At 38.3% G+C, this 26,528-nt stretch overlaps 1 long non-coding RNA gene across 3 annotated transcripts in view; it reads right to left on the bottom strand.

The window, feature by feature from the left end:
• Nucleotides 1-616: 616 nt before the first annotated feature.
• Nucleotides 617-26,528, bottom strand: part of LOC118653710 — a 29,600-nt gene continuing 3,688 nt past the window's right edge. For 2 of the 3 annotated variants that reach the window (XR_004966872.1, XR_004966871.1), the window contains exons 2-6: nucleotides 12,436-12,525; nucleotides 11,117-11,251; nucleotides 9,092-9,300; nucleotides 8,489-8,620; nucleotides 617-7,606 (exon numbers count right to left, since the gene is read on the bottom strand). This is a non-coding gene — a long non-coding RNA (uncharacterized LOC118653710). Of the gene's footprint in view, nucleotides 7,607-8,488; nucleotides 8,621-9,091; nucleotides 9,301-11,116; nucleotides 11,252-12,435; nucleotides 12,526-13,962; nucleotides 16,382-26,528 lie in introns of those variants that run through there. The other variant, XR_004966870.1, reaches the window with a different exon arrangement.

The raw sequence follows: 26,528 nt of genomic DNA, 5'->3' as shown, positions 1-26,528 counted from the left end.
AACCATTATTTATGGAGAAGGCACTTCTACCCAGGCTGGAGCTTATCTGGAGTTGCAGCCCTTGCCCCCCTCCCCCCATTTGGAGCTGCCTATTATCATGAAAAGATTAACAAAGATTTGTTACAGAAAACAGATACCAGTCCTTTGAAGATCCCCAGCCCTTTTGGCATACCTGCAGTCCTTTGCAAACCTGCTTACCTGTTAATTGTCCATTCGGCACTCCCTTTGGCTATTTGCCCATGTAACCCCATCCCTTGCATATCACTAAGCCCTTTGAAGACCCCTAGTCCTTTTGCATCTGTAAACTGCCTTTTTGTCTACTTTTCATTTGTGCTTTTGCTATATAAGCCACTGACTTATGGTGAGCTGCAGAGCAGATTTCTGTGGCTAAGCTGCTGCTCTCCGTACTGCTGGTGCCAGCAGTTTTGGACTAAATGCTCATTATGTTTCAACCCTGTCTCTGCTTCATTGGCTCGAGTAGACAGGCAGCATGGACCCATTGTTTGTCTGATTATAAGACCACAAAAAATTTAATCACCCAAAGTAGTAAAAGGAAAAACAAAAGGAAATAATGTGTGAAGAGACAATGAGGCAGAACTTGTCACATCAAAATACAAAGTTTTCAAAACATTAGCTTTTATTTGACATTAGAAAAAATACTCCCCAATTTATCTCAGTTGTTATGTGATGGCTTTAGATTGCTTTTTGATATCACCTTTGCTGAGCAAGATTTGTCAATCTTCAAACCACCCAAGGCTGAGATTCTGCATTTCACATCTGTACACAAGTCAAAGAATTTCTTTCATTTAATGGAGCATTTTGGCATATATTCCCTTTGAGGTTGAAGGGTGGAGATAAGTACATTCTTATAAAAATGGATTTGTTTACTACTTTATTTATGCCACAAAAAACAGATGATGGTAGCATGTTCTCTTATTCTTGTTTTATCAGTAGTGGTAGTCTCAGGATGTCAGAAACCACAAAAGGCTGGCTTGTAGCTACTTTCTTCTTTGCACTTTCCAAATATGAAAATCCACCCCCAACTGAAGAAAAGAGTGTTCCTGAGTCCAGCTGATACCACATATTAAAAGTCAAACATTACAGATGTATCTGATGTCAAAATTAAAATGTACAAAGCAAAAATCAGAAAAATCATCCCAAATTCTCAAATGTGCTACCTCCACATTTTCTTCTCCATGTATGCATGTTATAAATGGCTTGCCATGTAAACTCAAGTATATATGCTTTTAAAGTATCATAAATTACAGTGAACTATGAAGTCCTCTTCTTTTACAGTGAAATTTGCCTTTAGACTTAACGATTTAACACTACTTTATGATGGAGGCTAAACTGATTTAATTGATAAATCACATAATTATGAAACCCAAGGCTTAATTGATAATATCATCATTCAGCCAAAGAAATGAATGAGGACAAAGCAATCCTCAAGTTAGACCCGGAGTTCATAAGACCAATCCAAAAAAAGGCAGGCTGCCCTTAGAAACAGGTTTGACCTTTTCTTTCACTCTTCCTCCTATCCCACCCTCTGTGAGTGATTTAAAAATAGAAAAGGTCAAAGCCCAGTGGGGCCTGGATTTAGAGGTTTGGGTTATTTATTTATTTATTTTTTGTATTTTTCCCTCAAATTTTTGCCAATTATTTCTCATTTTTATTACTCTTAAAATTTAAGCATGATAAATTGTTAAGCCACTTTCATTCACTGACCATATTCTACCATATATAAGTCCTTTCGTGACCCAGTTTTGATACTGAGAGGCGATTTCTAAAGTTTAAGTCAAAATCTGTTGTTAAAGAGAAATCATGTCTCCATCTTCAGTCTTGCTATGTACTATCTGGGGATTGTTCCTCAGATCTAGTTAGGCAGTGTATATTTGTCAGAATGTAAAGGATAAAGAATTGAAAATAGACAAAACTGTTAAATGTTTCAAAACCAATTGTGGCTTGAGTATGCATGGCTCCCCAAGGCTGGTATTATTGACACTGTGGTTTGGGAATTAGTTGTCATCCCTGCTTCTATTCAACAGTAGCCAATCATTTTTCATGAGCTAGGAAAAGGAAGTGTCTATTATAAAAAGGATTCCTGGAACTTAAGGAGCTATCTCAGTGGAAAACCCTGCTTATTGTAGTGGCCAGAGTGATAGGAGAAATATGGAGTAGGAATTAAACCACACAATGTTACTCAGGGGCTAAGTCAACCCCTAACGAAAACAACCCAAAAGCAAAGTTTTTAAAATTTCTCTGGGAAAGCATACATTTTTCATGTCTCTTGGGCCAAGTGAGTACCTAACAAGTACTTTATATAAAATAGGCACTCAAATATACTGGTAGAATGAATGAATAAATGAAAAAAAGTGAATGAACAATAACTTTTTACATTCTAGTCTCCAAGCTAGTTAAAAACAAGTGTCTTTTAGTTAAGATCTTTTTGTTTTGTTTAGAAATTAGCACATTGCAAATAGACACTTCTGTTTAATGTTTTATCCCATTCCTTGTTTTTTATTGCATCTCCAAGATAAAATGCTATTTCTTTTAGCATCTTCAATGTTTGTATTAATGAATAAGTAGGAAGCTCTCATTCCCATTCTACAAAACATGTCAAAGAGAAGGTGATCTATTTAATCATTCCTTCTCAGTGTCTTAATATCACAGCAGCTCAATGAAAGACCTGCAGTGATAAAATTTATTCTGGGTGTTTCAACCATAAGCTAGAGGACATGAAAGTGCAGTTTGGTCTTTGGAATCTCTTAATTCTCTCAGCACTTTCTTCAGAGTGAATAAATGTTTATAGATAAAATCATTTTTATTGCTCAAGTGGCTTCCTGATTCTAAGCTAGGCCAATGAGCAAATATTCTTAAAACCAGTTGTTTCATCTTAATTCTTATCTTAAACTATAATAGAAGCAGAAACTTAAATTAATGAATTAAAGGACAAATCCTGAGCCCTTTTAACAGTCTTCTGGCTTCAATTTAGGTCACTGAGCATGTGAAGTTGAGACTATCCAGAACTAGGGAAAATATATTAAAAGGACCATGACTTTTTTTTCTTTAATCTCCAAGGCGAGTCAATGGGATTTCTGAGCCATACCTACTCAACTCATTAAATGAGCATAATACTTCCCAGAAAATAGGCACTCAAATATTTACTAAAAAATCAAAGATATTTTCATATCTGCAGCTATGATCTGTGTTCAATCTAAAGACCTTTAGACTAGGCCCATTTCACTGCTCTTATGCTCAGGACCTAGAATGATTTATTGCACACAAAATATGCTGTGCTTATCAAATGAAATCTAAAAGCACTGCTGAGCCATTTATTTTTACTTCTTAAATATCTTTAAGCCAGGCCAAGGTGGAGCTAATTCACCTCCATCTTTAGCATTCAGCATTTAAAAAACTGATGGAGAACAAGAGCAGCTTGCTTTTAAAAAAAAAAAAAAAAAATTTCCATCTCTTTAATTAGGCGAGGGAGCAAGGAGCTTTTTGGTCTGGATTGTATCTTTCCATGTAGCTCAGCATTTAGCATACTGTTTTGCACAGTTCTATTTTCTCAATGTTTTTATCATTAAATAAGCCTAGCAGTAGTTAAGTACTTTTTAGTCTGGAGCTCACACCTATTACATTATTTCCTTCTATAAGCATCCCATGAGGATAAAATCGTATTTATATACTAGGGCATATGTAGTTTTAAGCCTCATAAAAAGTAATCATTCATCATTCATTAAGCCAACAGTTAATTCCTTATACCTATATAGAACACTAGGTTTTCTAAATTTACACATAGACCTCTGTTACAGATTCAATAATGAGGGTGATGAATTTTTGCATCACTAGTTGTTATCTCTGGGGATGAGAATAAAAAATCAATATTCATAAAACAGATATTGCTTACATATCTATGGCAGTTCAAGACTTATAAATTGACTTCAGACATTATGTTCGGCTATCAAGGACACAATAAAGATGTTTTATCTTCAGGTCCTTGGTGCCTAGCAAAAAGACTGGCATAGTAGACAATTATTACCCAGTCTTGCATTCATCATAAATTTAATCTTTTACATATTATATTCAGATTGTTCAATAGTTAATACTTTAAATATTTCCAACTTTTTATAGTACTTTGCACCAAGTGAGAAAAATTAATAGTGACATTTATATGGTGCTTTAGAGTTCACAAAACACTAACATATGTATTGCCTTATTCTCAATTGTAGGCACAATAAAATTATAAATGTGTGTATCTCTTTAGTGCCTGTAACAGTGAGTTCACATAGTAGGCAACTGATATGCTTTCATTTAACAAGTATTCAAACCCTCAAGTTTGCATAACTATTTATACTACCGCTCTCATAGTGGGTGAATTTTATAAAGAATGTTTATCTCATGAAAAATTTTATTCACAGAGAAAATACCTAATGTCATATTTATATAGCACTTTATAGTTTAGAAAGCTCAGTCTCATTCATTACATTTTCCTGTTATCTGGAAAAATATACTGGTAATAATAACTTGATATTATCAGTAAAGTCTTGATTGATTAAAATAAGCATTATCTAATTTCCTTACATATAAATAATGCACAATATAAACCTCCATCTTATTACTTGGGAGTTTTACCTTAGATTTCACAGAACCCAAAACAATAGTTGTCACATAAAAGGCAGTTAATATTCATTCATTCATTCATTCATAACATTTAGCTCATTGATATTTAGTGCTTTAGTTTACAAACCACTTTAAAATGCATTTCTTATCTGAAAATTTTAATTCTATATTGAGATTGTTTCTTTCTGTTATTAGTGTTTAGCAAGTTATCTGGCCCATTGTAAGTCATCAAAATAGCTTAATCCCTTGTGTTTGCTGTATATTTTACAGTTTAAAAGCAGTTTCTATGTGTTTTCTTTTCTGCTACTTGGAATACTGTATTTACTCAAAATCACCAAAGCAGCAGCAACACAGCTACAAATATATGAAATTTTCATTGATTAATCACTTAATTCCTAATATCTACATAGTATTACATACTGTTGATATGTAATCAATATTTATCAGCTCTGAAACTTAATACATCTTTAAGCACTTTCATAGTTTAAAAGCATATTCACACATTTTTATTTGGGCCACCTGGATGTGATGATAATCATTGAGTCCTTAGTGCCTAGAACAGGGACAGGCTCACACAAGGAAATTAATATTATTCAGCATTTACATCAGGGGTAACTATGGCCCACAGACCAAATCTACTTGGTTAACATGATAAGAATAGTTTTCCTTTTTAAAGGACTGGCGGTAGGGGGAAGTGAAATGTAGAGACCATAGGCCTGCAAAGACTAAAATATTTACCTTTTCCCCTTTACAGAAAGAGTGTGATGATCCCTGATGTACAAAACGCTTCAAAACTGACAGTGTACTTATAATACATATTAGCTGTGCATAGCTGGCAATACACTATTAATGAAAACACCTTATTTTCATATATATCTCAGTTATTTAAATTATCTTTCCTCATGATAAGGGGGAGAAAAAGGAGATTTAAACCTGATTACTTCCAAATTCTGTCATCTTTAAGCCCAGAGGTTGATATTAAAGCCTAGGGCAGGGTTGGTGTAGTCTACCAAATTATTAGGCCACTACTATGAGCAGGGAGTTCAGGCTGTCTCCTTGGGACATCACTCTGTTCCAGGACTACTCATTCTTTTTTCTAACCATCACTAGGAATCCCAAACCCCAGGAATCCTGTTCACTCAAGCTCAAAGAAATCATGTTACTGGCTGATCCTTCTCAGCAGGCTGGCACATCTGTGTATTTTCTATCTAAATGTTCACATTGGCCTGAGGCATCTCTTCACATTTTCTCTACATAGCCTGACACTTTCCTCTTCTCATTAGCCTAGAGCTTCTGAGGAAAAGGGGGGACTGAAATACAATTTCACTGATATGTCTCTCTCAAATGAGTGGAGGTGAAAAAAATAAAGTTTAAAAAAATACCTAAAACTTAATAAATGACTCAAAACTATAATAAAAAGAACCTTACACTGGCCCAGGCATAATATTGCCAATCTCAAGATAATAACAACATCAAAAAGGATATCACAAAATTAGTGGGCTTAAATGGAGATATAAAAACTGGAAAGGAAGAACTGAAAATATCCAAGGGTAGGGAGGATAGCAGAATAGAGGTTTAGGGTCCTCATATTGGGACTTCCTCTGGTCTTGGGGTTTCCAGCCTTCCTAGATTTAGGGTCATGGAACTCCAGCTTAATTTAGTCTTAAGATATCAGTCCCTCTTGGGCTTTCAAGTCCACATAGAGATACTTGACTCCTGGGTCTTTATGTGTGTGTGACACCTCATATCCTTGGGTCTTAAGTCTTCAAGCTAAGTTTTTTTTTTTTATCTCAGGTTTTGTGACTCAGGTCTCAGGCTTTCCATGTATCCCCACTCATAGGCTTGGTTCTTTCATCCTGGGTCTTCAGCCTTTTGTCTAACTCAAGACACAAGACTTGCATCCAACTCAGTTATCCGACAAGGGCCACCTTCTTTATGTACATAATGGCTCTAGAGCTTCTGATGGTCTCAAGGCTGAGGTTTCCATCTATCTTGGGACACAGGTTTTATACTTTAGTCCACAGGTCTCAATTCTGTCTTCTGTGTTGGGAATTATATCCATTAGGGGCCTTCCACCTTCTGTACATCTTAGGTCTTTGGATCCTTGGGCCTTCTACTAGTTTTGGATTTATCTCACAGGACGGCCTGGCATAAGGAACATCTCTGCAATGCTTATTTTGATAGTAGATACTCTGCACCTATTGTAAGGGGTTAGGAAACCCCTTTGTCACAAACATGCCCACATGGATGTACACATACACATATACAAAAAAATATGCATGGAGAGAGGATTGCAAGAAATCAAAGGGGAAGACACAGACTCATGAAGAGGCTGAAGTACCCAAAGGTGGGTGGAGGGAAAAAAGCAAAAGAACAAGAGAACAGAGAGAAGAAAGGTGAAATAGAAAGACACAAAGAACAAAGAGACACTGAGGCACATAGAGCAGGAAAAAGGAAAGAAAATGGCCCAAGAGAGGCAGAAAGGACATGTAGAAGAGAGAAACCCAAGATGAAGAGTAGAAACAGCAGAAAGGAAGCCAGAATCAGAAAAAGGTAAAATGTCAAACTAACAAAATGGGAGAGAATGATGAACAATCAAGAGTTCACAAAGAGGAAAAAAAGAGGTGGACAAGACAAGGAATGAGCAAAAAGCATGAGACTCAGAGACACAATGGGAAGAACAGTGAAAGAAGAGCAAGAGCTAGGAAAACAAAGACAATTAGTAACAAATGAAAAAACGAGAGCCATCTAAGACAAGGCACAAATAACTCTTATGAACAAAAAAGAAAATGAAACAAAGATACACAGAGAAGAAACAAGCAAGAGGATCATGGAATTGGGTAAGAAACTTGAGAGAACAAAGACCAAAGACATTCAAGGAAAAAATAGATAAGCAAAGAAATACACACTTATGAGTGAAAGTGATAAGGCAAGACAGACTTTTAGAAGTAGAAGAGACAAGATATAGTGAGGGGCACAACAACTATGAGAAACATCACAAAGAGAACAAAAGAAAACAAAAAAAGAACATTAATAACTACAATAAGCTATGATTAGTACCAATACTACTTATATCACTATTAACAATTATAATAACAACAACATGAGTGGCAGAGGATTTAAACACAGAATGTGTGCCTTTTTAATATTCTACTACAACTGTTTATAAGAAATTCCAAAAGCCAAATGAGATGCCACAGATGAGTGAATATTAATATAAAGGGCCATTAAGAGGTCCTAGTCAATGCCCTCATTTTTTATCTTCATCCTTTCCTACCCCTTTAGAAAACTAACTTGATTTTCCCACCCATCACAATTATTAACACTTGCTTTTCCTTCAACACTACTGCAAATACATTCTCTCACAAGATGATATAAGAAAAGGGGCCACCCTTTCAGCAACAAAACAAAAATTTTGTTTTAAGTTTCTATATGTTTAGGCCTCTAAGAGTGGCAAAGAATTTATGCAGTAAAGATAAAGAACAGATAAGGTGAGACTAACCTTAACACAACTGGTATAGACTAATTAATCATTAAGTTGCTTCAATGAACCCAGTTGGCAATACAGGCATAACTTACCTCATTTTATTGCACTTGGCTTTACAGTGCTTCACAGATGTTGCATTTTTTACAACATCCTCTACCAGCAACAAGCTAACAACTCATTTTATTGCTGTATTGTGGTTGTCTGAAACCAAATTGTATTATCTCTGGGGTATGCCTTTGCAGGTTACTGGTCATTATCCCATCTCACATTCAGGCCCCTCCTGCACAAAAACCACCATAGCCCATTGCACAAAAACCTCCGACAAACAGCTATTAGCTCCAAACAGGTCCTCACATGATTACAACACCAACAACTTACTTTATTCTGCTATTCTAAAATGCTAGAGTGCCAGGCATGTTGATCTTCCTTTGTTGTGTTCAAATTTCTTGCTCTCTGGATTGCTTTTCAGAGGATGAACGATTTGGTAGATATAAAGGGAACAATCAGGAGCTACAAAAAAGAGGGGGAAAATAACAAAGGAAACTGTATATATGCATAAAGAAGTATTAACTGAGTACTCACTAGAGTTATGGGAAGATTCAAATTATGAGTTATAGAAACTATCTCTACAGAGCTTAGAAATGTATAAAGTTTAGGTCCTTAGAGGTAAAACTAATACAACTTCCTCATAGAATGGGAAACTATGCCATAAACAGGAAAATGTCTTGTCCTTTACAATCAGGACTTACTACACTTGGACCATCTCCCAACCTGCAGCCACCTAATCAATCAGCCTGTCTCACATCACCATTTTCACCCATCTCATACACAGTTGCTTCCCAGGTGAGTTAGGAAGCTATTTTTACCAAAGCAGACACAGTTCATAATGATCAAAATAATTTCAGTGGAAATCTAAATGCAATGTATACTGAAACATTAAAGACAGTATCCTTATTGTGCTTTTAGGAACAGCTTACCCACCTCTGATGTGTGGAGGATGTCTTGAGACTTCACCTTCCTATCTGGGCCCAGGAAAAAATCTTGGTAGAACCTCCTGGCCTAGGGTTGTTGCCCAGTGGTAGTGAGCTATTCCCCTGGAGGATCCTCATGCCCCATCTCCACCTAGGGATCGTCAAAGGGAATAGGTCACTAACACTGCAAAGCAACAAGCCTATTCTTCTAAGGAAGGTCTGGAGAAGAGATAAAAGAAAAATAAATTACTGAAATGCAGTATACTGGGAAAGTCTGTCTCAAAGAACAACTAATAATTAGATTAAGTGATGCCTACCCTTTTTTTCCATGTGAATTGAGAGGTGGAGATTAAGAACTGTGGAGAGCTCTATATTCTAGCTACCAGCCTAGAGAAAAGCAAATGCTTCTACTACTCATTCCAGCTTTTCCCTTGAATTTCACCTCATCACAAAGAGGAATTTAGAGATGAATTATTACCAAAATTCCCATACTGTACTTTATTCTCCAGTCTCTACTAATGAGCAGTCTTCTGTATTGTGGATTATTAATGTTCTAGTGTTCTCACCATAAAATAAAGTGAAAGGACAAAAAAAATCAAGGGGTTGAAAATAGAAGGAACGGATAAAGCTTTCTCAACCAAAAGAGCTATCAAGCTACTTAGAAAAGCTCCAATATTGTCTGATCCTATGAGTTCTATAAGAACTCTTCTTCATATTCCCTCAGGCTTCTTTTATAAAGCACTCTTTTAATAACTGAACAATTTACCGCAAAGTGTCTCTCTCACTTAGTTTGTAGGATTCTTCTCTTTTAAAATATAGTTTTAGCCCTAGCCAGTTTGACTCAGTGGATAGAGCATCAGTCTGCAAACTGAAGGGTCCCAGGTTCGATCCCAGTAAAGGGCACATTCCCGGTTGTGGGCTCAATCCCCAGTAGGGGATGTGAAGGAGGCAGTCAATCAATGATTCTCTTTCATCGTTGATGTTTCTATCTCTCTCTCCCTCTTCCTTCCTCTCTGAAATCAATATAGATCGATACTCAACCACTGAGTCATGCTGGTTGGGCAGGATTCCTCTCTTTTAATTCATTTTAGTCAGATGCTGGAGCACTACCAATGGAAACAATTGTTTTCTACTCAATCTACACCGGACATTTCTTGAACAGCTTACATAGATGGGACACCACCAGAGTCTCAGGATATTCAGAGAAACCAATAATCATTACAGTGATATAAAACGTCAATTGTGCTGGTGTGGCTCAGTGGTTGAGCGTCAACCAATCAACCAGGAGGTCACGGGCATATGCCCAAGTTGAGGGCTCAATCCTCAGTAGGGGGCATACAGGAGGCAACCAATCAATGATTCTCATCATTGATGTTCTATTTCTCTCTCCCTCTCCTTTCCTCTCTGAAATCGATATATATATTTAGTTGTTATGACAACTAAGGAAATTACACAAAAGGAAAAACAAGGTGGAGAAGGCTAGGAATCTGGTAAATAGCTTAACACAGGACCTTGAGTCTCTTATTCTACTTTTTAGTAATTTCAAGTAATAAACCCTCAATTTCTTAAAATAATAAGGCAATGAGAGGGACAATGAAATTAGGTCTGCCAAAATAGGGCTATGACAGATCACGTTGGTACTACTCATTAACAAATCCTTAGCACTTAGTACCATCTGCCAAAAGAAAGTAGAAATAATTTTTGAGGCCTGTTCATCAGAAGGCATAGGATTGTTCTCTCTCTCCTAAGTAGCTATGAGATTTTTAATGAAGCAATTTATTGCTTTGCATCTCTAATTCTTTATTTATAAAATGGGGACCAAGTATGCTTGCTGTTATAGATCTCACTGGAGCCTACTTCGGAAGGGCAGATGAAATAATACGCCAAATTCATTCTGTAAAGTCAAAATGTGTATATATATATAATCTGTAGGATTTGAAACTGGCTCTTATTCTGTTTTAAAAAGGAGCTCTTGCAGGAAGTTAAAGTCCTTAAAGCCAAAGACAGAATAACCACAACAAACTTCTCAAACTACCTTTTTCTTCAGGTGGTCTGCAAGCCATCCTTCAATTAGTTGGAGCTTGTCCAGATTCTCAAAAGAAAAGATGTACTTAATATGGAGCTTCTTAGAGTTTCTTGTAGTCCTCAGGTCTCACCTATCCAGAATGTCCTTGAAAAAAAAAAAAAAAAAGGCCTCAGTAGGATAGGATAGGATACCAAAAAAGGTTGAGAAAGTCTCAACAACATAGAAAAAAACCTAGGAAGCATGAACCCGAATCATTAGATACAAGTGTGTCCTGTCTCTCCTGTACAGTCTCCCTAAGGTCCTATTAATGGCAAGCACTGGTAGTATCACTGAAGGTTAGGCAAGTGTAAAAAAAAGAACTAAATGAAAATATGGGTCAAACCAATACCCACCTGTGGGTGACTAAATTTGTGGTTTACAGGTCATGCTCTTGCTGAAAATACTTCAAGATGCAATGTAACAGAGAAACTGCTACTATTGCCTGGAGGTACAATTGCCTTGACTATTTTTAATATTTAGTTAGCTGTCTTTACTATAAGATAGGAGCTCACTGGGGCAGGTATAAGCCAGGTTTGCAATCTTGAAAGTACTTTGCATAGTGTGGTATGGTGTGGAAAGAATCAGATACGACTTCCAGATTTCTAATCAGGAATTGCCATATATTTATAAGGAACTTTCTATCAACATCAAACAAATTCTAATAGTAAGTGAAAGATCACTTACTCAACTCTATATTCTCTAGATAAAATGTCCAGTAAATCTAAACTGATACTCTATGATGAACAGAATATAGACTATGTTCTCAACATGAACAGAACAAGCTTCAAAATCTTTTTGAAAATCCTTTCCCATCCTTACTTAACATAAGATTAGATACTTCATCCCCAAATACAGGTGTCCAGTTATACATTATACATATTTACTGTGCTCCCTCCTGAAACCCCATTAATAACGCTAAATAGACACTCCATCCGGAAACAATTTTTCCCCGAAGAACTTTTAAAATGAATCCAAGCCCAAATCCATTTATATTGTCTAGTTAAAATACCTAAAAGGAAACAAATTTTCTGGTCTCTCCAGATCAATGTGGGAGACACATAGATTGGTTGCCTCCTTCATGCACCCCAACTGCCATTTGCAGTCCAGGGATTGAGCCTGCAGCCAAGGTACATACATGCCTTTGACCAGAATCAAACCCGAGACCCCCTTAGTCCAAGTGCTGATGCTTTATCCACTGAGATAAACTGGATAGGGCCAGAATACCTGTTTTTACAGCTACTAGAGATTTTATTTCAAGCAATGAATTGAAAAACAACTTCAAAATTCACCTTTGGATGCTTTCTAGTGCAGACTTCAATCCACCTACAATTGACCCATCATTCCTAAGTAGGGGTTCAGAACTGGCTCAGAATTCATCCCTTTAAAACAAATTCCAATAAATAGTTATAGTTATATATTAACACTGAATGATCATTTGATTAGTAGCAATAAAAAATATCATAAGCATAGACCAGTGTTTCTCATATTGGGGTGATAATAACACTGGAGGTTTGTGGACCTCATGGATCCCCCACTACATAAATCATATAAAACATTATATATATATATATATATATATATATATATATATATATATATATATATATCTTTCACAAAGGTATATTGAACTAGGAAAACATGTTTACATTTCAAATAACTTTGTTAAGTCAGTGTTCCTCAAAACACATGTTCTTTATTATCTCAAAGAATTTTGTTCCTGTGGAACTTCAGTTTGAGAAACAATGACACAGACCATGCTTCCAAAAAGGCTCAGGAATATTTATATATTACTCCCAGTCAGTCAGACAAATAATGTCTTTAGGCATTTAGCTGTGAGGAAATATGGATATGAATTAAAATGGGCAGTAAGAGAAGCCCAGCACATTATGATTCTTCTTGTTCTTGCTAGGATATATTGATATGAACAAAAAATGTTTCAAAGTTGATGTTAATATTTTTCAGCTGCATGTTTGTTTGTTTTATATCAGGGAGGCTAAGCTTTTTTGCTTATCAAGGTACCTGTTGAAAAAGTCAAAGAGGAAGAAGGTATATTAACTTCATCATAAAGTAGGCAAGGTCATGGCTTTCTTATAAAAGTTATGCTTCTCCATTGCCCTCTTGCCAAACTAAAAAGGCATCATTGCTACTCTCATCTGTTCTGGGGCAGAGATAGAATAAAAAGGTACAAAGAGCCAATATATCATATTTATATCCCCAATTCCCAAACCTTGAAAAGCTCAAACTTATGAGATTTAACAATCAACAATTTGGCATGTAGCCAAACACAATGACTAAGCCTATCTCTTTAATCAATTTCCATGCCTCCAAAAGAAGTAAAAACCAAATGGCATTAAATAAACCAACTGGACTACCCAGATGGCTGCAATATTAATCATATCCTGAACCAAAGAGAAGAAGTAAACCCAACTTCTTCTTTAAATTTACCCTGTCAACTTCAAACCCTGGTGAGCTCCTTTTACAAAAGCTTAACATAATTCATACAAGATAGCACTTGATTATCATTTCCTAAAATTATTTCAAGTGTGCTTATATTAGCTCAACAATACTACCATCTATGGGATGAGATTATATATATAGAACTATATTATTTCTAACCCTCACTTAGGTGTAACCTAGCATAGGACCAGGTACACAATATTAATTCTTATAATTCTGTTGGTTCACTCATATGGTGAGACTACATTTATAGATGAGGCGAGAATTGGTAAAGAGACTTAACAGGAAACCTCTGGGTAGTATCTAAGAGAAAACAGAACAGGGGAAAGATTACTTAGTAACTACAAAATAGTACTTACAGAATTCTAAAGAGCCAGAGACTCTTCTTACAGCTGTCCAAGGAGCTAGAAGTATAAACTGCACCCTGACCTGGGATGACCTTTTGACATCCTTCTTAGAGGAATAGTATTCTTTTTCAGTGATTACAAAGAACTGCTGTTGTGATGATTAGTTATTTGCTTCAGTAGCTCTTTATTAAATATTTCTCTGCCACCAAAACCTGTACAGTAGAGGCTAGGCTAATCATTTTTACCAGGCAGCGCACTGTCAAACAAGTTTATATCCGGAAGAATGGCTAGATCTTAGTTTACTATTCTTTTGATATAAAACAGGGAAACAGGTCCCATCATTTTTAAGTCCTCATTATGTAATAGATTAATCAAATAAGGTGAACTTTGGTTTTCAAAAGCACCTCAGTATATGTTGTCTCATTTCATCCTTTTACAGTTATTATCTTCTTGAAATAAGTAGGGGCTGGTTGGTGTTCCAGATGAAGAAATTTAAGGATTAGGAAATTTAAGTAGTTTTTCTAAAAGAGAATGGTGGTTAAACCCAAATGGCATGGTTTTAGAATGGTGGTATAGCAAGAGTCACAGTGGTCTATCCACAGACCCACCACCCTTAGTAAAATGAGAGACACTGGTCATCAGGTACATGGTATAAATGGGTTTTTAACTTCAAAAGTTTAATGCCCAGTTCATCAATTCCACCTTGCAATCCAGATGTCTTTCTTAATAAAAAATAGCGATAACTTTTGGTTGTATCCTGGCAATTGACTCTGTAGAATAGCAATATACAAAGAGGAGAGATTCTCAGCCAGGCAACCTGCTTCGGAAGGAAAAATGCAGAGATAGTGTTAACCTTCCTTCCTGGGTAGACAACTTTCAACTGATATATATATATATGTGTGTGTGTGTTAAAAATCCAGAATGTAAAGGGTGGCAATCCAGCTCCTTGGGCTTGCCTTGCCTTGAGCATTTTGCCCAGTAAAGCAGTAACAGAGGTGGGCAGAGATAACTCCTGTCCTAAGAATAGGACAGTAATTGGAATTCAGATTATTAACAAATGCAAGAAAAGGAGTGAAGGCCCATCCACCTAGTTCAGGCCTGCTTTTGGTAAACAACACTGCACAAACAAACACAACATCAAAGTGGTAGGGATGTCTTGAGCTGATGGGTTGGAAAATGGGACAATCAGTACTGTGTTGAGTAAAAACACAGAAGGGCCTTTGGGTAGTCAGCATTACTGAAAAGCAATGCAAAAAGGGAAATGGAGGGTCCATGTCAGATGAGCAACTGAAGCACCACAGCAATATAAATTGGGTAAACCAATGACATCTGGGATTGTTAACATTTAAGCCCAAGTGAAAGGGCGCCTTGCCCAGTCAACATTCCCCACCAGCAATTCAAAAGGGCGGGATGAGGTGGGGCGGGGTGGGGCAGAGCAGGGGCAGGGGCAGGAGGGATCACAATATTATCTAATGGCTGGATATATGGACAACTGAAATTGTGATTATTAATGGTCCACCGAAGGGTCCAAGGACAGGCAAGAGGTAGGGAGAGGGAAGATAAGGGTAGGACCATGACTACTTGGAAGTGTATGCCCTGGAGCATTGCAAAAGGAGTGGGCGTATGGGTTGCTCTTTTAAGGACAAGTTAAGGGCATACTGCAATGTTTACACTTTATGATGCCATGAGAAATTGGGGCTGGGAGTGCTTGCCTAGTAAGATCAGGGAGGACAAACCCATTGCTAATTGCCATTGTGTCTATTAACATTTGCAGAAGTTTTGTGTGGTCAGCAGCCCCTGCAGTAATGCATAGGGGATATAATGGAATGGTATCCTATTCCAACAGAAGGGGTCATACATGATGTATACAAAGAAAGCATGGGGTCCTGTATAATAATTACAATTTTGGATAAATGTTCGAGAGCTGAGGTCAGCAATAATTCAAAGGCAGTGGTAAGGGCATAGAGCACACAGCACCTTTCCTACTGCATAGGCCCACAGACAAATACAATTAATTATGCACATTAATAATCTCAATAGAAGAGCTCATTCATAGTTAACATGCCCCTAATACAAAGGGGGGAATGAGGAGATGCAATCCTACTCCAACAGAAGCAAGGACAATTGCAATTATGCACATTAAAGTGAAAAGGAGGGAGGGGCCCATTGAATAGCATCTCCTTGCTCTAAAGCAAGGAGGGTACAGTCATTCTGATATAAGATTTACTTACAAAATTACATTTGTGCACATGAAACTTCCAAGTGAACAAATCTTTTGAATAGTGGGCACTGTCTGATGCAAATGCTAAGGAAGTAGGTGATGCGCTTATCTAGTGCAGAGAACAGGAGAAAATGTAACTGCAGATATTAAAGGTCCAATGAGGGCTTTGGTTGATCAGCACTCTGCTGTACTGCAAAGGGAAGTTGGGGGGGCGGGGGGCGGGGCGGGGGAGGGGGAGGTGCCTACTAATAAAGACAACAGACAATTTCAATATGTATAGTACCAGTCCACTAGAAGGGGCCTTGGAGAAAAAAATAGTATCCCCTGCAATAGTGCAAAAGAGGTACAATAGTCCTGGAAGTGATAGGGATATGGAAAACAGCAATTCTGCACATTAACTGTCCAAATGCAAAGGTCTCAATAGTAGGTGCTACCTACTAGAAGGCAAAGGAGGTTGGGGGTATGTTGTGTGTCAGTGTCCTAGTCTAGTGAACAAGAACCCAGACAAATGCAATTACGCACATTAATAGGCCAAGTAAAGGGGATTTAGGGTTCAGCAACTATGGTATACTGTCAACGGAGAGCAATAGGTAGGATGAACCAAGTTGAAATTATGTACATTAATGTCCAAGGGATATGGTATAGTTAATTAAAACCTTGTACCTTGTACCAATATAAAAATCTTAAAGTAGTGGGCACTCCTTGCTAAAAGGCTAAGGGAATAAGGAGAGGGGTGTCCTTATCTGGTGTACAAGAGCATGTACAAATGCAATTATGCACAATAAGCCATGAAAAGATACCTTTTCATGTGATCAGTACCCTTGCTATACTATAATAAGGGTCTGAGAGGATATAGGATCTTATTCAAATGAGATGAGCCATGTGAAATTACACACATTAATGTCCCAGGTGTAAGGTTGTAATCAACTATAATTTCACACCTTGACTGTCCAAGTGTTAACAGTCTTGTGCAGAGGGCACTCAATGCTGAAAGGGAATAGGGAGAGGAGGTGTCATTGTCTAGTACACAGAAACCCAGACAAGCACATTCACATTAACGAGCTAAGAAATGGGTCCTTCAGAGTCAGAATCCCTCTGGTATTTTAAAGAGATTGAAATCAGAGGAAGGATTCTAATGTAATTATTATACACATTAACAGTTTGAGAAAGGGGCCTTAAGTGGACAGTACCCCACGCAGTAAAGCAAAGAGGGTGTGAAGAGTCAGGAACCCATCTTAATTCGAAAGATTATGGACAACTAATTAAACATATCCATAGTCCCAAGAGAGGGCTTTAAGGTCAGTAACCTCTGCTTCCATAAGTACAAGAGGTTGAAAAGGCACAGTTATGGACTACTGAGAGTGTGTACAAGATAAAAGTTGTGTACATTAACTGCATAAATGTGTAAGGTCTTCAGTAGTAGGCACCTCCTGCTAGAGTATAAATATGATGGGGAAGTGGCATTACCTGGTGTACAGGTACAGGAGCAAATGTAAGTATGCACATTAACAGTCCAGGAGAGTGAATCTTGGCTAGTCAGAAGCCCTTGCAATAATATAAATGGGGCAATGAAATGGGATGCTATTCTAACATAAGGCAAGTAACAGGTAATTAATACACCTTCTTGTAAAATGAAGAAGGTCAACCACTTTCATAAAAGACATAATTGTGGTCAACTACTATGACTCACTTTTAACTATATTAAGTACAAAGGTCCTTAGTAAAGGGCATCAACTGCTGAATATAAGGAAAATGAGTGAGGCCTATATCTACTGCAGAGGAGAAAGGATAAAAGCAATATTCCACATTAACAGTACAAAAGAAGGGGTTTTGGTGTTCAGATCCTCTTTTGTAAAATTTAATATATGTGACAGGACAAGACGCCCCTTTATAGTTCCAAGAACCCTATGTTGTAATGCAAATGAAGCAGGAGAAAAAGGAATCTTAGATTGACAAAAGGGACCACAGCTACAATTAGAACTTTATCTACAATGACTTCCAGATGATATAAAGAAACTGAAAAGTCATGTTCCTAAATTAACAAAAGGGACCACAATTGCATTTAACCACACTTACAGTCCCAAGTACTTTCTATGGTAATGCAAAAGATGTTTAAGGGCCTGGATGGATCCCAGCCTAAGGAAAGGGACTATAGCTGCCTTTAAGCACATTAAGCACAACAGTCACTGTTGTAATGCCAAGTGAGATGGGGGAGGGAGGGATGGATCTTAGACAAGTAGAAGGGACAGTAGCCCCAAGGGCTTTTAACAGTCCCCAAACGCTCCTAGGTAATGAAAAGGGAAAAGGCAGGATGTGATCCTGGAATTACAGAAGGGACCACAACTTCAATTGAGCACACTGACAGTGCCAAATGCCCATCCAGGTATTGTAAAAGGGCTACAAGGTGGATTGGGAACCTAGACAAAAAGGACCACTGCTGCAATTAGGCAACTTCACAGAACCAAATATATGTCTAGTAAATGCAAACTGCCTAGGAGTGCATGGGAATCCTATAATTCAGCCCATTAACAGGCCTAAGTACCCTCTGCTATACTGCAAAGGGAGTGGGAGGAAATGGAAAGAGACAAAAAGAAGGTGCCACAGCAACCAAATAAGCACATTTCAATAACAGATCTACTCTCAGGCAAAGCAGAGGAATGGGAGGATAAAAGTTACCAGAGTAACAGTTTCAAGGTCCTTCAGTTTTAATACAAAGTGAGGATAGATGGGTTCCATAGTGGCATTTAAGCACACTAACTGCCCCAAGGACCCTCTGTGTTTTTTTTTTCCCCTTAGAACCCTGTTTTAATTCATAGAGAGGATGGGTGAGTTGCAAAGTAAGATAAAGACAGTGCTGGCATTTAAGCACATCACATGCCCCAAGGATTGTTTTAATGCAAAGTGAGGATGGGTGGGTTTCACACTAAAAGGCAGTAGTGTCATAATTTAAACACATTAACTTCCCCAAAGACCTTCTTCTTTAATGCAGTTAGGATGGATGGGATCCACCTTAACTTTAAGGCAGTAGTGGCATTGAAGCACATTAACTGTCCAAGGACTCCGTTTTAAATCAAAGTAATTATGGGTTCTATGAGTGACATAAGGACACTAGTGGCATTTAAGCACATTAATTGCCCCAAAGACCCCCTGTTTCAATGAAAAGTGAGGATGAGTGGGTTCCATATTACCTAAGGACAGCTGTGGCATTTAAACATATTAACTGCCCCAGAGACTGTTTTAATACAAAGTGAGGATGGGTGGGTTCCACCTTAACATAAGAACAGAGGTGGAGTAAGGACCCTCTACTTTAATGCAAAGTCAGGATACATGGATTCTATACTGACATAAGCACAGTACTGGCATTTAAATTTAAGCACAATAATTACCAAGAACTCTGTTTTAAATCAAAATCAAAGTGAGTATAGGTTGCATAGTGACATAAGGACAGTAGTGGCATTTATCACATTAACTGCTCCAAAAACCCCTTATTTTAATGCAAAGTGAGGATGAGTGGGTTCCACACAAAAAGGCAGTAGTGCATTTAGCACATTAATTGCCCCAAGGACTCTGTTTTAAATCCAAGTCAAAGGGAGAATAGGTTCTATAGTAACATAAGGATGGCACTGCAATTTAAGCACATTAACTGCCTCAAGGACCCTGTTTTAATGCAATGTGAGTATGGGTGGGTTCCACACAAAAGGCAGTAGTGCATTTAAGCACATTAACTGCCCCAAAGGCTCAGTTTTAAATAAAAATCAAAGTAAGAATAGGTTCTATAGTAACATAAGGATGGCAGTGCAATTTAAGCACATTAACTGCCCCAAGGACCCTGTTTTAATGCAGAGTGAGGATGGGTGGGTTCCATATGAACCTAAGGACAGCTGTGGCATTTAAACACATTAACTAACTGCCCCAAGGACCCTGTTTTAATGCAGAGTGAGGATGGGTGGGTTCCATATGAACCTAAGGACAGCTGTGGCATTTAAACACATTAACTGCCCCAAGGACCCTGTTTTAATGCAAAGTGAGGCTATGGGTTCTAGAGTGATATAAGCGCAGTAGTTGCATTTAAGTACAGCAACTGCCCCAAAGACCCTCTGCTTTAATGCAAAGTGAGGATAGATGGGTCCTATAGTGACACAGCACAGTGGTTGCATTTAAGCACATTAACTGCCCCCAAGAAACTTCTGTTTTAATTCAAAGCGAGGATGGGTGGGGTGCAAAAGTAAGATAAGGACAGTAGTGGCATTTAAGCATATTAACTGTACCAAGGAACCTCTGTTTTAATGCAAAGTGAGGATGAGTGGGTTCCACCTTAACACAAGCACAGCAGTGGCATAATGACCCTCTACTTTAATGCAAAGTGAGTTCTATAGTGACATAACCACAGTACTGGCATTTAAATTTAAGCACATTAACTACCAAGAACTCTGTTTTCAATCAAAATCAAAGTGAGTATGGGTTCCATAGTGACATAAGGACAGTAGTGGCATTTATGCACAATAACTGCTCCCAAAACCCCTTGTTTCAATGCAAAGTGAGGATGAGTGGATTCCACACTAAAAGGCAGTAGTGCATTTAAGCACATTAACTGCCCCAAGGACTCGGTTTTAAATCCAAGTCAAAGTGAGAATAGGTTCTATAGCAACATAAAGACAGCAGTGCAATTTAAGCACATTAACTGCCCCAAAGACCCTGTTTTAATGCAGAGTGAGGATGGGTGGGTTCCATATTAACCTAAGGACAGGTGTGGCATTTAAACACAATAACTGCCCCAAGGACCCTGTTCTAATGCAAAGTGAGGCTATGGGTTCTAGAGTGACATAAGCACAGTAGTTGCATTTAAGTACATCAACTGCCCCAAAGATGCTCTGTTTTAATGCAAAGTGAGGTTGAGTGGGTTCCACCTTAACACAAGCACAGCAGTGGCATAATGACCCTCTACTTTAATGCAAAGTGAGGATACAGGAGTTCTATAGTGACATAAGCACAGTACTGGCATTTAAATTTAAGCACATTAACTACCAGGAACTCTGTTTTCAATCAAAATCAAAGTGAGGATGGGTTCCATAGTGACATAAGGACAGTAGTGGCATTTATGCACAATACTGCTCCCAAAACCCCTTGTTTTCATGCAAAGTGAGGATGAGTGGGTTCCACACTAAAAGGCAGTAGTGCATTTAAGCACATTAACTGCCCCGAGGACTTGGTTTTAAATAAAAACCAAAGTAAGAATAGGTTCTATAGTAATATAAGGATGGCAGTGCAATTTAAGCACATTAACTGCCCCAAGGACCCTGTTTTAATGCAGAGTGAGGCTATGGGTTCTAGAGTGACATAAGCACAGTAGTTGCATTTAAGTACAGCAACTGCCCCAAAGACCCTCTGCTTTAATGCAAAGTGAGGATAGATGGGTCCTATAGTGACACAGCACAGTGGTTGCATTTAAGCACATTAACTGCCCCCAAGAAACTTCTGTTTTAATTCAAAGCGAGGATGGGTGGGGTGCAAAAGTAAGATAAGGACAGTAGTGGCATTTAAGCATATTAACTGTACCAAGGAACCTCTGTTTTAATGCAAAGTGAGGATGAGTGGGTTCCACCTTAACACAAGCACAGCAGTGGCATAATGACCCTCTACTTTAATGCAAAGTGAGTTCTATAGTGACATAACCACAGTACTGGCATTTAAATTTAAGCACATTAACTACCAAGAACTCTGTTTTCAATCAAAATCAAAGTGAGTATGGGTTCCATAGTGACATAAGAACAGTAGTGGCATTTATGCACAATAACTGCTCCCAAAACCCCTTGTTTCAATGCAAAGTGAGGATGAGTGGGTTCCACACTAAAAGGCAGTAGTGCATTTAAGCACATTAACTGCCCCAAGGACTCGGTTTTAAATCCAAGTCAAAGTGAGAATAGGTTCTATAGCAACATAAAGACAGCAGTGCAATTTAAGCACATTAACTGCCCCAAAGACCCTGTTTTAATGCAGAGTGAGGATGGGTGGGTTCCATATTAACCTAAGGACAGGTGTGGCATTTAAACACAATAACTGCCCCAAGGACCCTGTTTTAATGCAAAGTGAGGCTATGGGTTCTAGAGTGACATAAGCACAGTAGTTGCATTTAAGTACATCAACTGCCCCAAAGATGCTCTGTTTTAATGCAAAGTGAGGTTGAGTGGGTTCCACCTTAACACAAGCACAGCAGTGGCATAATGACCCTCTACTTTAATGCAAAGTGAGGATACAGGAATTCTATAGTGACATAAGCACAGTACTGGCATTTAAATTTAAGCACATTAACTACCAGGAACTCTGTTTTCAATCAAAATCAAAGTGAGGATGGGTTCCATAGTGACATAAGGACAGTAGTGGCATTTATGCACATTAACTGCTCCCAAAACCCCTTGTTTTCATGCAAAGTGAGGATGAGTGGGTTCCACACTAAAAGGCAGTAGTGCATTTAAGCACATTAACTGCCCCAAGGACTCAGTTTTAAATAAAAATCAAAGTAAGAATAGGTTCTATAGTACCATAATGATGGCAGTGCAATTTAAACACATTAACTGCCCCCAAGGACCCTGTTTTAATGCAAAGTGAGGCTATGGGTTCTAGAGTGACATAAGCACAGTAGTTGCATTTAAGTATATCAACTGCCCCAAAGACCCTCTGCTTTAATGCAAAGTGAGGATAGATGGGTCCTATAGTGACATAGCACAGTGGTTGCATTTAAGTACATTAACTGCCCCAAGAAAGTTCTATTTTAATTCAAATCCAGGATGGGTGGGTTCCACCTTAACATAAGGATAGCAGTGGCATTTATGCATATTAACTGCTCCAAGGACCCCTTGTTTTAATGCAAAGTGAAGATGAGTGGGTTCCACACTAACCTAAACACAGTAGTAGCATTTAAGTGCATTAGTTGCCTCTAGGACTGTTTAAATGCAAAGTGAGAATATGTGAGTTCCAGCTTAACATAAGGACAGCAGTGGCATTTAAGTACATTAACTGCCCCCAGGACCACGTTTTAATGCATAGTGAAAATGAGTGGGTTCCACACTAAAAGGCCGTAGTGGCATTTAAATGCATTAACTGCCCCAAGGACTGTTTTAATCAAAATCAAAGTGTGAACGGGTTCTATAATGACATAAGAACAGTAGTGGCATTTAAGCACATTAACTGCTCCAAGGACCCCATTTTAAAGCAAAGTGAGGCTATTTGGGTGCTATAGTGACATAAGCACAGTAGTTGCATTTAAGCACAATAATTGCCCCAAGGACTTTGTTTGAAATCAAAATCAGTATGGGTTCTATAGTTACATAAGAACAGTTGTGGCATTTAAGCACATTAACTGCCTCTAGGACTATTTTAATGCAAATTGAGGATATGTGAGTTCCACCTTAACATAAGGACAGCAGTGACATTTAAGCACATTAACTGTCCCTCCCCACTCTGGGCTTTAAATGCAGTGTGCAGATGAGTGGATTCCACACTAAAAGGCAGTAGTGGCATTTAAATGCATTAACTGCCCCAGGGACCCTGTTTTAATGCAAAGTGAGGACATATGGGTTCTAGAGTGACATAAGCACAGTAGTTACATTTAAGCACATCAACTGCACTGAGCACCCTGTTTTAATTCAAAGTGAGTATGGGTGGGTTGCAAAGACAGATAAGGACAGTAGTAGCATTTAAGCACATTAACTGCCTCTAGGGACCGTTTTAATGCTAAATGATGGGTGGATTCCACATTAACATAATGGCAAGAGGCATTTAAGCACATTAATTGCCCCAAGCACTCTGTTTTAAATCAAAATCAAAGTATGGGTTCTAGTGTGACATAAGAACAGTACTGGCATTTATGCACATTAACTGTCCCAAAGGCCCCCTGTTTTAATGTAAAGTGAGGATAGATGGGTCCTATAGTGACATAAGCACAATAGAGGCATTTAAACATTAACTGCCCCAAGGACCCTCTCTTAAGGCCAAGTGAGGATGGATGGGTTGCAAAGTAAGATAAGGACAGTGGTGGCATTTAAGTACATTACCTACCTCTAAGACTGTTTTAATGCAAAGTGAGGATGGGTGGGGTTCCACCTTAACAGAAGGGCAGCAGTGGTATTTAAGCATATTAACTGCCCCTCCCCACCCTCTGCTTTAATGCAAAGTGAGGATGAGTGGGTTCCACAATAAAAGGCAGTAGTGTCAATTAAATACATTAACTGCCCCAAGGACCCTGTTTTAATGCAAAGTGAGGCTATGGGTTCTAGAGTGACATAAGCACAGTAGTTGCATTTAAGTACATCAACTGCCCCAAAGATGCTCTGTTTTAATGCAAAGTGAGGTTGAGTGGGTTCCACCTTAACACAAGCACAGCAGTGGCATAATGACCCTCTACTTTAATGCAAAGTGAGGATACAGGAATTCTATAGTGACATAAGCACAGTACTGGCATTTAAATTTAAGCACATTAACTACCAGGAACTCTGTTTTCAATCAAAATCAAAGTGAGGATGGGTTCCATAGTGACATAAGGACAGTAGTGGCATTTATGCACATTAACTGCTCCCAAAACCCCTTGTTTTCATGCAAAGTGAGGATGAGTGGGTTCCACACTAAAAGGCAGTAGTGCATTTAAGCACATTAACTGCCCCAAGGACTCAGTTTTAAATAAAAATCAAAGTAAGAATAGGTTCTATAGTACCATAATGATGGCAGTGCAATTTAAGCACATTAACTGCCCCAAGGACCCTGTTTTAATGCAAAGTGAGGCTATGGGTTCTAGAGTGATATATGCACAGTAGTTGCATTTAAGTATATCAACTGTCCCAAAGACCCTCTGCTTTAATGCAAAGTGAGGATAGATGGGTCCTATAGTGACATAGCACAGTGGTTGCATTTAAGTACATTAACTGCCCCAAGAAAGTTCTATTTTAATTCAAATCCAGGATGGGTGGGTTCCACCTTAACATAAGGATAGCAGTGGCATTTATGCATATTAACTGCTCCAAGGACCCCTTGTTTTAATGCAAAGTGAAGATGAGTGGGTTCCACACTAACCTAAACACAGTAGTAGCATTTAAGTGCATTAGTTGCCTCTAGGACTGTTTAAATGCAAAGTGAGAATATGTGAGTTCCAGCTTAACATAAGGACAGCAGTGGCATTTAAGTACATTAACTGCCCCCAGGACCACGTTTTAATGCATAGTGAAAATGAGTGGGTTCCACACTAAAAGGCCGTAGTGGCATTTAAATGCATTAACTGCCCCAAGGACTGTTTTAATCAAAATCAAAGTGTGAACGGGTTCTATAATGACATAAGAACAGTAGTGGCATTTAAGCACATTAACTGCTCCAAGGACCCCATTTTAAAGCAAAGTGAGGCTATTTGGGTGCTATAGTGACATAAGCACAGTAGTTGCATTTAAGCACAATAATTGCCCCAAGGACTTTGTTTGAAATCAAAATCAGTATGGGTTCTATAGTTACATAAGAACAGTTGTGGCATTTAAGCACATTAACTGCCTCTAGGACTATTTTAATGCAAATTGAGGATATGTGAGTTCCACCTTAACATAAGGACAGCAGTGACATTTAAGCACATTAACTGTCCCTCCCCACTCTGGGCTTTAAATGCAGTGTGCAGATGAGTGGATTCCACACTAAAAGGCAGTAGTGGCATTTAAATGCATTAACTGCCCCAGGGACCCTGTTTTAATGCAAAGTGAGGACATATGGGTTCTAGAGTGACATAAGCACAGTAGTTACATTTAAGCACATCAACTGCACTGAGCACCCTGTTTTAATTCAAAGTGAGTATGGGTGGGTTGCAAAGACAGATAAGGACAGTAGTAGCATTTAAGCACATTAACTGCCTCTAGGGACCGTTTTAATGCTAAATGATGGGTGGATTCCACATTAACATAATGGCAAGAGGCATTTAAGCACATTAATTGCCCCAAGCACTCTGTTTTAAATCAAAATCAAAGTATGGGTTCTAGTGTGACATAAGAACAGTACTGGCATTTATGCACATTAACTGTCCCAAAGGCCCCCTGTTTTAATGTAAAGTGAGGATAGATGGGTCCTATAGTGACATAAGCACAATAGAGGCATTTAAACATTAACTGCCCCAAGGACCCTCTCTTAAGGCCAAGTGAGGATGGATGGGTTGCAAAGTAAGATAAGGACAGTGGTGGCATTTAAGTACATTACCTACCTCTAAGACTGTTTTAATGCAAAGTGAGGATGGGTGGGGTTCCACCTTAACAGAAGGGCAGCAGTGGTATTTAAGCATATTAACTGCCCCTCCCCACCCTCTGCTTTAATGCAAAGTGAGGATGAGTGGGTTCCA

This window comes from Myotis myotis, unplaced genomic scaffold (genome assembly GCF_014108235.1).
Source record: "Myotis myotis isolate mMyoMyo1 unplaced genomic scaffold, mMyoMyo1.p scaffold_m19_p_4, whole genome shotgun sequence".
Lineage (NCBI taxonomy): Eukaryota > Metazoa > Chordata > Mammalia > Chiroptera > Vespertilionidae > Myotis > Myotis myotis.
This window is presented reverse-complemented; position numbering and strand designations above follow the sequence as displayed.